At 38.9% G+C, this 13,672-nt stretch overlaps 1 protein-coding gene across 4 annotated transcripts in view; it reads right to left on the reverse strand.

Annotated features, from left to right (window-relative positions):
• OTUD7A (OTU deubiquitinase 7A) overlaps positions 1-13,672 on the reverse strand; it is a 106,493-nt gene that overhangs the window by 44,648 nt on the left and 48,173 nt on the right. For all 4 annotated transcript variants that reach the window (XM_088063061.1, XM_005521445.3, XM_014251334.2 and 1 more), the window contains 2 exons: positions 6,631-6,763; positions 696-852 (listed from right to left, as the gene is read on the reverse strand). The gene's annotated coding sequence lies outside the window, so the exon portion shown is untranslated. The remainder of the gene's footprint in view (positions 1-695; positions 853-6,630; positions 6,764-13,672) is intronic.

Genomic DNA, 13,672 nt, shown 5'->3' on the forward strand with positions numbered 1-13,672 from the left:
ATAGGATTTGTTCTTCAATTTGCCTTGCCAATACAGCTTCTGTAATTTATAGATTCTCTGCTGTGCTGGATCTGGTTGGGATTGAGTTCATTTTCTTCTTTCCTTTTCTAGAACTGTGGCTAAACCAGTGGTCATTATAGCTGATATTGCAGTAATTTAAAAGGTTTATTTGTTTTACTTCCTTTTATTGGTGACCAATGCTGTAGCTGCTGAACAATTTTTCCTGTGTTAATGAGCAGTCTGTGGGGGACAATCTTACCAATGTGCTCTCCTAGGAGCACAATCTCCCAGGGACCTGTTAGGAAGCAGATCATGTTTTGCCCCAAGTGAAATGTGACAATGTCTGGCATGGGAATTTTTCTTGCCAAATCCATGGCCTACAAAAATATAGCTGCTCAACTGCATTTTGCATCTTCATTCCTGAAAACAGGAACCTCCTCCTAGGCAATGCTCTTTACAAACATAAAGTAGGAATTAAAGCAGGCACCACAAGAGGAGTTCATACTAGGCAAGCTATTAAAACAGCTAGAATTTAAAACACACTCATCCTAAGCATATTTCCATACTTCAAGCCTGCCTGCAGTGCTGCTGAAATAGTGCAAAGCAAAGAAAACAGGATGAAATTAAACAATACACAAAGTAAGGAAAAACTTATGCTTTATTTTCATCTTTGTTATTCACTGGTCAAAGTTTACCTTTGAGCATGAACTGGATTTTTCCTGTTGATTCCTCCTCACAGGCTCAGTTGCAGCTTTACCTTGTGCCAAGGGTAAGGACTGGCATGGAGATTTTCTGTTGGCAGCAGGTGATGTTGGTTGGCTCTTGCTTGCACCACAGCTACAGGGAAATAAACTGTGAAATAAATTAGAATCCAATTAATTTCACTGTCCCCCATATGAAACAGCCCTTTCCTACTTCATGTGTTACCTGGTTATACTTAGCCTGAAAAATGGAATGCCTTTGCTTTCTTAGATATTGCCTTTTTCTGCAAGTACATATCCTTGCTACAATGCAAACATCATTTATGTTCTGCCTCAGGAGGATGGGGTTCTTCTCAGCCTCATCCGTGGAGACTGGCCACTAAACCTAACTTAGTCCAACAAACTAAAAGTCTGTGGGATATAAAATCACAGAGTGATAGAATTGCTACAGTTGGAAGACACTTTGAAGATCACAGAATCAATGAGGCTGGAAAAGACTTCTGAGATGATCAAATCCAACCCATGACCTGACACCACCTTATCAACTAGACCAAGGCAGTAAGCACCATGTCCATTCTTTCCTTAAACATCTCCAGGGACGGTGACTCCACCACCTCCCTAAGCAGCCCATTACAATTTTCATCAAGAAATTCCTCTTGATGTCCAACCAGAACCTCCCCTGGAGCACCTTAAATGCATGTGCTCCTATCCTGTTATTGTTGCCTGGGAGGAGAGTGACACCCATCTCACCACAGCCTTCTTTCAGGCCAGAGCAGTAAGGTGCCCCTCAGCCCCTTTTTCTCCAAGCTAAACAACTCAAGCTCACTCACAGCTCCTCATCAGACCTGTGCTATGTGGATACCAAGTACAAGTGTGCTCTTCAGGACAAAGGCAGATTACACTGTTACTAATTCTACCCACACTCTTTTGGCCTCTACACTGTCCCAGGGCACATTTCACATCTTTTACACTATTTATACAAATGTATCATTATGTTTGGGCCACATGAGGATAGCAGGGGAGGTGATCTTTTCTTCTCTCTTCAGTCTCAGTGAGACTTGTCTGCAATATTATGTCCATTTCTGGATCCACAACAAAAGAATGATATGGACATATTGGAGTGAGTCCAGTGAAGGACCACAAACTGCAGTGGATCACCTCTGTGCAAGGGACACACTTCTAAAAGGTAATCCTAATGAAGATGTAGTAACAGAAGGAATGCAGGAAGTATTGAGGAGACTAGTTAAAAGGAATGATATTTTGGAAAGAGAACTACCTTAATGGATTATGGCCAAATTTGACATCTAAGCTCTGTCTCAACTGAATCTGTTCCAATGCAAATGCAGGACAAAAATGCTACTTTTATTTTCACAAACACTCATACATAGATACACTGTACTCAACAGCAGTAATCTTACAAAAAGATCACCAGAAACTGAATATAACTGATTTCTTTAGTGAATACAAGAAAGAACAAAATTAATCTTAGCCAGCAGGAAGGAAACATACGGATCAAACTAAAGGAACCTGCCAGAGATGATACAAAGCATTGGTGCATTTCAGACCACCACCAGAAGTGACTCAGTAGTATAATGAGTGTTAATTTAAAATGCACCAGCTGGGCACTCAAGTACAGTCACTGTGTGGGGGCTGGAGTGCTCATAAGTTTGGGGAGCTGAAGTGCATATCAGCTTGGAGAAGCCAATTCATGAGTTGTCTCAGAATCAGCATTACTTCAGTATTTTCAACAGTAAAAAATTACTTCTCAGTAAAAAAATCCTTCTCAGAGCAAAAGACAAGACCAATCCCTGCTTTTATGCTGTCACTATCACCTCAAAATTACCATGTAGAATCTACACTCTGGAAGCAAAAAGCAGACTTGGCAGGATCCTCTCTGCATACATTTGAACTAACACTCTTTTTTCCCCCATGGAAGTTGTTTTCTCAGCCCTCTAGAATTTAGATTTAAAAAAATCAAACACAACAAAAAGAACAAAACCCAACAGAAAAAGTCTTAAAATATTATCTTTGCCAGAAAACTACTATCAGCTGTGAAAAACCACTGAGATGGAAGTGTAAAAAGTAAGCAAAAAAGAAAATAAATTATAAATTCTAAAGAAGGCAGTGACTCAGAAGGCAGGTGCCTCTCAGACCCACTTCTCCCCAGAGGGATTTGGTCTCTCCTTACCTAAGAAACCATCAGCACCAGCTTTGCTCTGGATGGCTTGTCAAAGCATTAACACAACTTACACTTTACATACACACACAGAGCAGATCTAATGCAATCCTTCGCCTCACACCACCTGTCCATGAACACCACTCCTCCTGTGGGTAACACTACAGACACCTGCAGTTTTCATCTCAAATGGGTCACACATGACACACAAACGCCACTTTGAACTGAATGGAAATTGAAACATCTTGGGCATCAAAACACAGAAAGACATTGGTTTTCACTCACTTTCTGGACAAACTTCTTCCTAAAAAAATTCTTATTTGTACAGTACAAATACAAGACGCTGTGGAATTGGATAATTTGTTGTATATTATAAGAAAAAAAGCATTCTTAAAGTATTTAAAGAGAAGATACTGATTACTTTGAAATGTTAAGATGGGCTAACAGGACTTGAAATCAATTTAGTACAATCTCAGTTACATTTGATCTTTTCTTCTCCTTTAAGTACCTCTCTCAAAGCTGAACCATACTTGGAAGTAAACAGTCTTCACCTGAATCTAAATTAACGTCTTCAAAATCAAATAGCTTCACCAGTTAAATGTGAACTGTTAAATGATATGAAGAATTTATTTTTTTTTTCCCTAAAGAATTTAAAGAGATGCACAGGGCTAACTAATGAAGCAAAAGCAATCATGTTAAAATCCATCCCATGCATCCAGAACAGACACAGCTGACAAAACCAAAGTGAGGAACAGAAAGAAAACAGCACACACTGGATGAATCCTCAGGAAGACAGAATGACTAAGCTGCATCTACCATCTTTCACTTTCCTAATTTTCAAAGAAAGGATGCAATAAGCACCATCAATAAGATGCACAGTCTTGGTGCTCTGGGAAACCAATGGAGAGACAGCTGGATATTGCATTAAACCAGTTCCCCCCGGCTGTTTTTATGTCCCTGCAGTGTGGCAGGTCTCAGGGCCTGCTTAATATCACTGCTGGCTCTCTGCTGCTCTGGCAACGTACAAAGGTGCACTCAGCTCCTGGGTGCAACATTCCTGCTGCCCGGGCTGGCTGTGAAGGCAGAATGACCCTCTTTGTGCACACTTTCAGTCTTAGAAAGTAATTCGTTCTGACAGGCCACAAATTGATGGGAAATGCCATAATTCTACAATATTGACAATATTATGAAATTAAACCACTCTTTATTAGGTTAAACTATTAAGCAAAAATCTATAATTAAACAATCAGGTTCGGGAGAGATTTGTTTAGGAGAACAGCAGCTTTAAGGGAAGTGGTAGTTAATGCAGGCCACTTAAGAAAGTGGAGATGGTATTTTTTTCTGCTAATGGGATTAAAAGGCATTAGTTGAAGAAGCCAAATCGATGGTAATTACCTAAACAAAAGGTTACTGTTAACTAGACCTAATGGCAAAGTGAAGCATTTATATGTTAAAATGTGGACTCCCAAAACACAGTAAAATTACAAGACAGCATTTGGTAAGGGCCGTCTACCTTCTCAAGCCTAAAATATCAGGGTTTTGGAACAAAAGGAGAAGAACAAAAAAGACAAAAAGTAAAAGCTAAAATCAGACATTATTACTAAGGTTTTATCTACACAATGGAACTCAGGAAAATTAACCCAATTAATTTAACTGGATTTGTCTATATCCAATAAATTCCTCTGCAAACACTTTCATCTGTGAATAAAATGCTGGCCTAAATTTGGTTTGGCTCTTCTTGCCTTCGAAGTAAGTTAAACTGAATTCACTGGAGGCCACTTTAATTATGAATGGAATAGTGCATCCAGGGACTTGGTGGGATTTAAGCTGCCCTCTTCGAATTCCTACAGTTAGTTGATTTGCATCAATTTACCCTGGTATCTTGTGTAAACAAGTCCTGAACAGATACATTAGACACAGAAGCGGAAAAAACAGATAAAGAAGTTATGCTGAAGAATCCTTGGCTCTGTGGGAATCATCAAAGAAGAGCTGTCCAAGAGAACTGCTCAAGTTCTTCAAGTCCAGTTCTAGGATAAATACCACCAAGGTTCAGGCACCAACTGGGAGGTATTTTAAAAATGCAGCTATATTTCAATTTTCAGAAATGCTATATAAAGTGTCTACTATTTGCTTACATATTTGAATTATTTCAAGCTAGAACTATAATGAAAGTCACAACTAAATTATCTTTAGATGAGATTTTTATAACTGTATTTTCACACAGCTTCAAAGGGTTTTCATAACACCATTTTTCTTTCTTAAGAGTGATTACATTCTCAGAAGGATAAAATGTCACAGATAAACAAGAAGTTCATAGAAACAGGGGTCCTGAACTGGAATAAACCGAGCAAGAGAGACAGCCTTTTCAGGTAAGGTTCTTCTACATCCTTTCATCGGTATTTTTTCAGGATAAAACACCACCATTGCTATAGCATTTTTTTTTTTCAAACAAGAAAACATGATACAAGATATGTATACATGCTAACAAGATAAAACAATTTATGGAGAATGAAGGCAAGTCAATTACAACGTTTCTCTTATTTTATTCACAAGGGCCCTCATAGTGTATTAATTTTAACAGAAAGCAGCTGTGCAAAGGATAAATGTAATGCCACTGATAAAGGCAGAATTTCTCTGAAACAAATACCTTAATTTTAAAATGAATTCAAGTATTAATTATTCCTTTATCTATGAGTGTAATAAAGAAGTAGGCAGTAATACATTGTGCTGGAAAGATGACAATTAGGCTTTCAAATGTTAATCTGAGGCCTCTTATTAAATGCAGTTTCACTAAGTAACATGCATCTCCTTTACTAGAATATATCTCCAAAGAAGCAAGATAAACAAACTAGATTTCTTCGTCCTTTGGATATTTTCCCCTATTTTGCCCCCCTCATTTTCCTCACTTATGAATTTATCTTGATACAGCAAGAAGATTTTATACTGACATATAGATTTCTCCAAATGCCATCCTTCTTTCTAATACAGATGGTATGCTGACCAAACATAGCTTTCTCTCCCAAAACATCTATCATGTACTCAGCCTGCATAAAATTAACTTCACTGTATGAAAAGCATGCATTCTGAGCAGCCATTTTTGGACATCTATGATGTGGCGTTTCATTACTTTTTTTTCAAGTCAGCCTTGCATAAGGAGTGACCCATTTGGGCCTGTGGGCACCACGAGAAGCCTTCAGCTCCGCAGCAAACACCACCAGCTGAGCCCCTTGCAGCTCCCTACATTTTGAGCTCTTTACCCCCCTGTTTCTCCACTGCGACGTCTGGAATCAATTGTCATAGCAACAGGAGGCTGAGCCTTCATCTGCACTGCAGATCAGCTTCCTGATGGGCCGCTGTCACTGAGGCCTGACCCTTCTGCGCAGAACCCGCTCCTGAGGGGACATCGTGTGACACCCGGGTGACACCGGAGCCACGGGCTCAGCCCAGCCCAGCCCTGCCCCGCAGAACCCGCTCCTGAGGGGACATCGTGTGACACCCGGGTGACACCGGAGCCACGGGCTCAGCCCAGCCCAGCCCTGCCCCGCAGAACCCGCTCCTGAGGGGACACCCGGGTGACACCGGAGCCCAGCCCTGCCGCCGCTCCCCGCCTCCTCTGGTGCCACTCCAGCAGCAAGAGAAGCTGTAAAAGCCACCCTGCTCGGATCAGCGCTCCTGGGAAGGCTGCTGGGAAAGCTGTAAATAGACACACGGCTGATTAAAGCCACCTTTAAGCCAGTGGTTAATTTGACTTACAATAGACTTTAAATAAGAGTTCCTTGAGGCAGATGTTGGATGGGTGTTATGCTGCTGGTTTTTGGTGAGGAAAATAATCCGTTTTTGCCACAGTAGAAGGTATGAATAAGCAAAATTTTGTCCCCTGAGAAATCTGGAAGAAAAAAGAAAAAGAAGTAGTATATTAATCATTACACTTTTGCTATTTGAATAACTGCTAAAATAGACTTTACCTTTGACCTCAGAAGCATAATGGCTACTACTCTTAATACAGATAAATTACCACATACAGTAATTTGCATTAAGAATATTACTTGGGCACAACCTAGACAATTAATAAAAAAAAAGAATTATGAATGTACAAAAATATCCTTATGGCTCTCCTACATGAAAATGGCAACTTGCACTTGGAATTTCTTTTAACAGTTCTTTGTCCTAAGATTCATCAAATACAGATTTGAAAGTTTTCTTCTCATAAGCTTCCAAAATCTGAAGCAATGAACTAATGAAGAGATATCCAGGAGAAGACTCAATCAGGATAGCCTCTCTTTTTGATGAAAATAGACAAGCACATGAAGAAAAAAAGGAACACCATTTCATGGGGTTTATTTCTTTTTAAAGGATACAGCATTCCCTTTCCATATAATCTATCTCCTAAGAATAAATCCTGCTGCTTGCAAATACATAATCCAATTACTATAAGCCTCACCTTATTATTCTAAAAGGCACTTACAATCAGTTTTACTGTTTCTGTTTTTTTAATCCAGTTGCAAAACTCATACAAGTTGTAACTGGGCCCACCCAGCCCCACCAAAATCAGGATTTAACAGCCCAAATATTTCTATCATGGAAAACATTCCTTCTGATAATGCTTTTAAAACAGGCAATACTATAAGAAGGTCCACAATTTTTAGGAATTTGTGACAATTAGGATATGAAAACGGAACATAACATTATTTCTTGTTATTTCCTAAAATACATACACAAGTAACCAAATCTCAGTACATAATGGTTCCTATGCAAAAACTCCCAGTTCTCTATGTGACAACTCAACTGTAATATGAGCTAAGTACCTAAATTAACAAGAGTTAACTTACCCAACTCTAGCTCAGGTGTATGTGAACTAACATATAGGAGTTAATAAAATTTGTACCTTCCTTTTCCTTCACTGTAACATACTTTCCTTCAAGAACTATAAATTTGACCAAAGTCAGATTCAATTCTCTGTTGGAACTCACTTATGGATGTAGCACATCACAGACACCCTCACACTGCACTGAAGCAGATTATTTCAAAGTTTGTAACGACATTAAAAGCATAATTTCATACATTGCACATGAAATACAGTTAAACCACATTCGCCTGTGACCCTCTCTATATCACCCTCAGGGAACTTAAAAAAAAAAACTGTGAAACCCTCAACTTACACAAGCAATTCCTAATAGCCCTTAATGCTTTCAACGGTACTTGGACTGCAGGGGATAGAAATGGTCATCAAGTGTGAATATACCTCCACATTTACAGCTATACGATATTAACAAACAGAAATATCCACACTATGAAACTCCTGTTAGCTATTGGGAAATAACTCAAAACTCTGATATCCAGCCCTCAAAACTGAATGATCATGCTTCTGCTAAGGAGATGTAACTTCTACCATTGCTCTGAAAATAAACAAGCAAAGTATATTTTTTCTAACACATGTTAACAAAAATCATTTTTATAGTCAAAACATTTTTATAGTTTTGTTCAACACATCTGCTGCAGAGAGTAATAAACACTTTCTAACACTCTGTCTACTTCTTCTGTTGAAAGAGGACTCACCTAATGTGCTTGCAGTGAATTTTTTTTTATTCTATCACAATTTACCATTTAAACTAAAATAAAAATCATTCCATTTAGCTTGTGGTTGTAAATAAGTTCTCTAAAATATTACCATGGATACTCTAATGGTCAGGGCACAAGGACATGCACACAGCTCAACCCTTTACAGCCTTTCTCATGCAGCATTGGAGCTTCAGCAGTTTAAGATCAACCCTAAATACTGCTTACTCTGCTGTATTCCCCTGTATAGTGGGCCAAGAAACTGAAAAATACTCCCTATATGACCCCAACTTGGTCTGTGACAAACTACACAAAGTTATAAAAGGTCAGAATAAAATTATCATGAGATATGAAAAGGTTCAGGACAGAATTTCAGTTGTAATTATTTCATCATTCTGAGCACAAATTTTGAATTTATCTTTTTACCTTTGCATGGTCCCTGCAACAGCTTCTGTGAGAAGTTAGCAAAGAAAATGAAACGCAGACTGAAAATGCTAAATACATATTGCAAACCAAAGAACTCAGTCTCCAACAGGTCTTTTGAAGGTAAGAGTCTGAGGCAAAATCAGCTGAGGCCAGAGATCAGAGATGTTCTTTACTAAGAATGTATATCCACAGTAACTCTCATTTTTCCCTGTTTTCATCTGACATTTCAAAGTAGTCCCTAAGAGCTGAAGAAGCTTCCTCCATTCAGTTTCTAGAAACACCTCAATTCTCTCCCAAGACTCTCATGCACTGCTTGTTCTGAACTCAAAAGGGGTTCTATTTTCCACTTCTGCTTTTGACACAGGACTCAAATACATCCTACAATTTTCTCAGCAGCTTAGGATCAGCTGCACAGTGCTGAAAACCTCTGCCAATACTCTGTTGAATGTCGATCAGCATCTCCCCAAGTGTGAGCACATCTCAAATGTGTGCTTGCTTCCATTATTTTTGTTACATACATGCACACTGAAGTAGCTGTAAGTCCACACATAAATCATCAACTTCTGCAACATCAGCTTTGTGCTTAGATTCTTTCAAGACTTGGCTTCTTCAGTGCAAGTTCTACATTCAGTACAAGGCCTTGCCCACTGCTCATTGGTTCCTTGCAATTATTTAATTTAGCTCAAGCAGCATATGAGGGAAAAGATATCTCTAATAACAGGGAAGCAATAATATTCAAGAAATAATAACAAGATAACCAGCAGGGAAGAGGTCTTCATGATAAAGATGGCCACTATGGGTATGGTCTTCTTAAAGACAAAGGACAAGTACCAAAGAAATGATAATTCTATTCTATCTATGGAACTGTGTCCATCTGTGTCCTGCAGATGTCTGTGTTGAAAACTGTTGGGGGAAGGATGCAAAGTTGACACGTAGCTCAGCTACAAAAGATCCATGACTAGCTAATGTTCCATATTCCTGCAGATCTTTGTGACAGTTGTCATTCCCCAGAGTAAGGCAGCACCTCAATTATCTAACTTTTCAAAGACAAGTTCTTGAGAAGAGTCTGAAGTGCTGGCACAAACTCAGTTTTTTCTGAACCTTCATCACTTGAAATTTCTTTATAATCACTGCATGAGAAACTTTGAGAAACCTATTGCTTTATCTATGTCTTAAGTCTGTAGAGTCTGTCACAAGTTACTGATGAAGGAAAGGATTTCTCCTCCTGCTAGAAAAAAAGTCTTACTGTGACAGTGTTCTTGCATGTGAATGTGTTTCTCCCCTTCTCGGCTTATGCTGGTTTGACTCAGAAAATGTGTGCAGTGGATTGAGCTGACAGGGATATGAAGGCAGAGACTTAAAGGACATCAAAAGTGTTAGCAGTATGAGCTCTGTATAAATAGTCTTACTGATACAAGTCTCCAAGCATCCTTTATCTTCTTGTACACAGAGATTAGAGGAAAGCTCAAATACTTAATTGTATGTCAAGTGCACAGTCAGCGATTAAGGGTTCAGTATACTCTTTAAAAATGGAGGCTGCAGCACATCCATGCCTTGACAGAGACAATTCAGCTGTTATTTTAAACACAAGGCTTGACTGTCTGTTACTCTGCACGTTACATTGTTCCTCACATCAAGGCAAAACACATAATGGTGATTTTTCCTCATTCCTCTTAAAAATACTGATCCACTCAATTGGTTCATCCCACAGCTTCAGTGACAGACTGATGAGAAAGTTCTCTCGCTTACAAGTACCCTAAAAATAGCAGCAGGATTGAACTTCTGAAATTGAGACGATGTACATAAAGCAAGTCCTTGTAAGTCCTTAGGTGCACATAGGATAGAAAGAATAGCAAGCTATGAGCAGGCATTCTTTTAACATGCTGGAATATCAGCTCGGTGCGTGCTGAGCTAAATGAGCTGCAGCAGGAAAAACACACACACACACACACACACAATGCAGCAAAACAGAACTGGGTAATTTCCCCCCAACCCTGAGACTCCCACCCTTATTTCTGTGAAACATGATGTTCCTCAGTTACTGCATTTAATTTAGAAAATGAAACTAAGAATAATAGAAGACTTAATTCCTTTTCATCCTAAAAAACCCTATCGTTAAATATGATCTCCAAGATTTTAAAACAGCTAAAGATACAAATGAGGAAATACAGATTTGAGGCATGCATCTAGAATGATTAATTTCACAGCATTTTGAAGATATGTAATGTAAGTACAGCAACTGTGTTTCACTTAGACTACATAAGTAATTGAAAGTCCTGCAGTAGGAAAGGCATTCAGTGAAATGAATGTGAAATTATCTAGAATTAAGAATGGCTGTTCATCAGAATTATTTATTTTTTTAAATGCCCTAAACAGTAAGAAAAATCCCTCTTTCATTTAGTTAAATAAATTTGGTAACACAGACAATTTTCTCTAGCCATAAATAAGCTGCAACTACCTCTATAGCTATGACTTTCCTATAATTCAGGCAATATGAAAAACAATAATTAATAGGAAATACTCAGGCTAAACAAGGTGAATTAAAACTTGATGAATCAAGGAAACTGTTATAGGGAAACATGCAGCAGAATTGTACACACAAAAAAAGCAACAGCAACTAACAGATATTCCAAGTTTGATGTTAAAATAGCCTATTTTCTGACCAAGATCAACAGGATTAATGGATATTCATCATCTCTAAGAGGTAGCCCATTAGTTCTAATTGCCACTGTCGTCATCATCTATTATTGCATTCTATGGAAAAGCAGGACACGGAATTAAATAGCACTGTACAAACTAGGAAATTCATAATGCCAGGAAAAAACATATGGAAAAGGCTATTGTTTGCAAAATAGAGCCTGGAGGTGGGGGAATAAAACCCTTCACTACACTGAATATTAATGTCTACAGGCAACAACAACAAAAAAATAACAGTGCCTGTATTTTTTTAACTTATGTACCAAATCCACATATGAAAAGAGCACCTGTAAACTAAATGAAGAACAATCTCTTCTGAAACAAAAAGCTTGTTGTGAACTCCCAGACAGGAAAAAGAGAGGAAAATACAAAAGAATTTGCAGTCTCCTTGAGCCTTAGCTGACAAACATGATGACAACATCACTCTGAGGAATTAGGACATATTTGTAGAGCTTACTGCAAGCTTCAGTATATAAATATCTTTCAGTTTAATCTGCTGCAGAAAAAAATATTTATGTATTTTTTTTAAACATCTGAAATTGAATTCTGAAAGGATTTCAGAAATACCTCTATTTTTCCCTGCATTTTGTCAAAAAAGTCTTGGAAAGCTGATAGATACATTAAAAAAAATCCTTTAAGCTTTCCAAAAAACTATTCTCTTTCATACATTTATTATTTTTTCTTTATTTTAAAGACATTGATCAAACTCCTCTGCTTTGCTGCTGATCAGAAGCTAGATGCATAGCAGAGCTGATTGGGAGTTGTTGCTGATTATTTTTAGAAACAAATGTTTCAGCACTTTGGACAATACCCACTGTCAATTTATTAGAAATTATTCAAAAACTCATGGCAGAAAATGGCTCTGCCTGACTAGCAGGGCTGCTTATTAGCCAGAAATGCAAGGAGGAGAGAGAGAATTCTGTGACTGTTGGTTCAGAACAAAAAGTTGTGGATGTGGAGCAGGAACGATTTCAATGAAGATCTTAAAGTTCATTTGGGTTTTATATGAAGCGCAAATGGCTGTGTGGGAGGGAGGGAAAGAGAGAAAATTATGATTTGATGCAGCGAGTTGGTCCCACAACAACAGAATAGAAGTGTTTGGGAAGACAGATGCTCAACAGACAGACAAGACTATAAACCACACAAAAGGAATTTTAAAAAACCCAACAAAACCCCACCAAAAACAAACAAAACAAAACCCTCAAACCCCCAAAACAAAAAACCCAACCAAGACAAGGAAAAAAAAAAAACCCAACAATGAAAAAGAGTTTCCTTGAAACCAGTTCTTCCATCACCTGCAAAAACCCAACCATATGAACTTTTCAGATGGGTGTCTTAAGGAGTGACCAACCACAGTTCAAGAAGCAAGACTCTCATTTCCCCTGCTTAGCTTTGCAAAACCTACTTGAAAAAATGATAGCTTTATTTTTTATGTCAGTCACTTTGCACTAAATCAGTCAGTCTGCTAAACAGGCAATATGTGCTGTTGTGGTTTAACCTCAGCCAGCAGCCCAGCCCCACACAGCTCCTCGGCTGCTCCCCCTCCAGAAGGACCAGGATGAGAACTGGTAAAGGTAAAAGCTGGAAAACTCCTGGGTAGAGATTAAGATAGTTTAACAGAGAGAGCAAAGTAAAACAAGGAATCAGTTCAGTGCTTCCCATGGTTGAGCAGATGTTCAGCCATCCCCAGGAGGGCAGGGCCCTATCACACAGAATGGTCGCTCAGGGAGACAAAAACTATCACCCCAAATGTCTCCCCCTTCCTTCTTTTTCCCCCACTTTATATACTGGGCATGATGTCACAGGGTCTGGAACATCCCTGTGGTCAGTGGGGGTCACCTGTCCTGGCTGTGTCTCCTCACAGCCTCCCCTGCACCCCCAGATCTCTCCCCAGCCTGGAAGTAGGAAAAGCAGGAAAGGCCTTGGCTCTGTGTGAGCCCCACTCAGCAATGACAAAAACATCTCTATATCATCAACCCTGTGTTCAGCATGAATCCAAAACACAGGCCTATGCCATACAGTGTGAAGAAAATTAACTCTAGCTTACCCAAAACCAGCAGGCATGCAATATTCACTCACTTGAGCCAGCTTTTCTCTTATGTACAAATGTTTGGGA

Source organism: Pseudopodoces humilis, chromosome 16 (assembly GCF_049639895.1).
Source record: "Pseudopodoces humilis isolate 2021_Gansu_Grassland_sample_001 chromosome 16, ASM4963989v1, whole genome shotgun sequence".
In the NCBI taxonomy this organism is placed as follows: Eukaryota; Metazoa; Chordata; class Aves; order Passeriformes; family Paridae; genus Pseudopodoces; species Pseudopodoces humilis.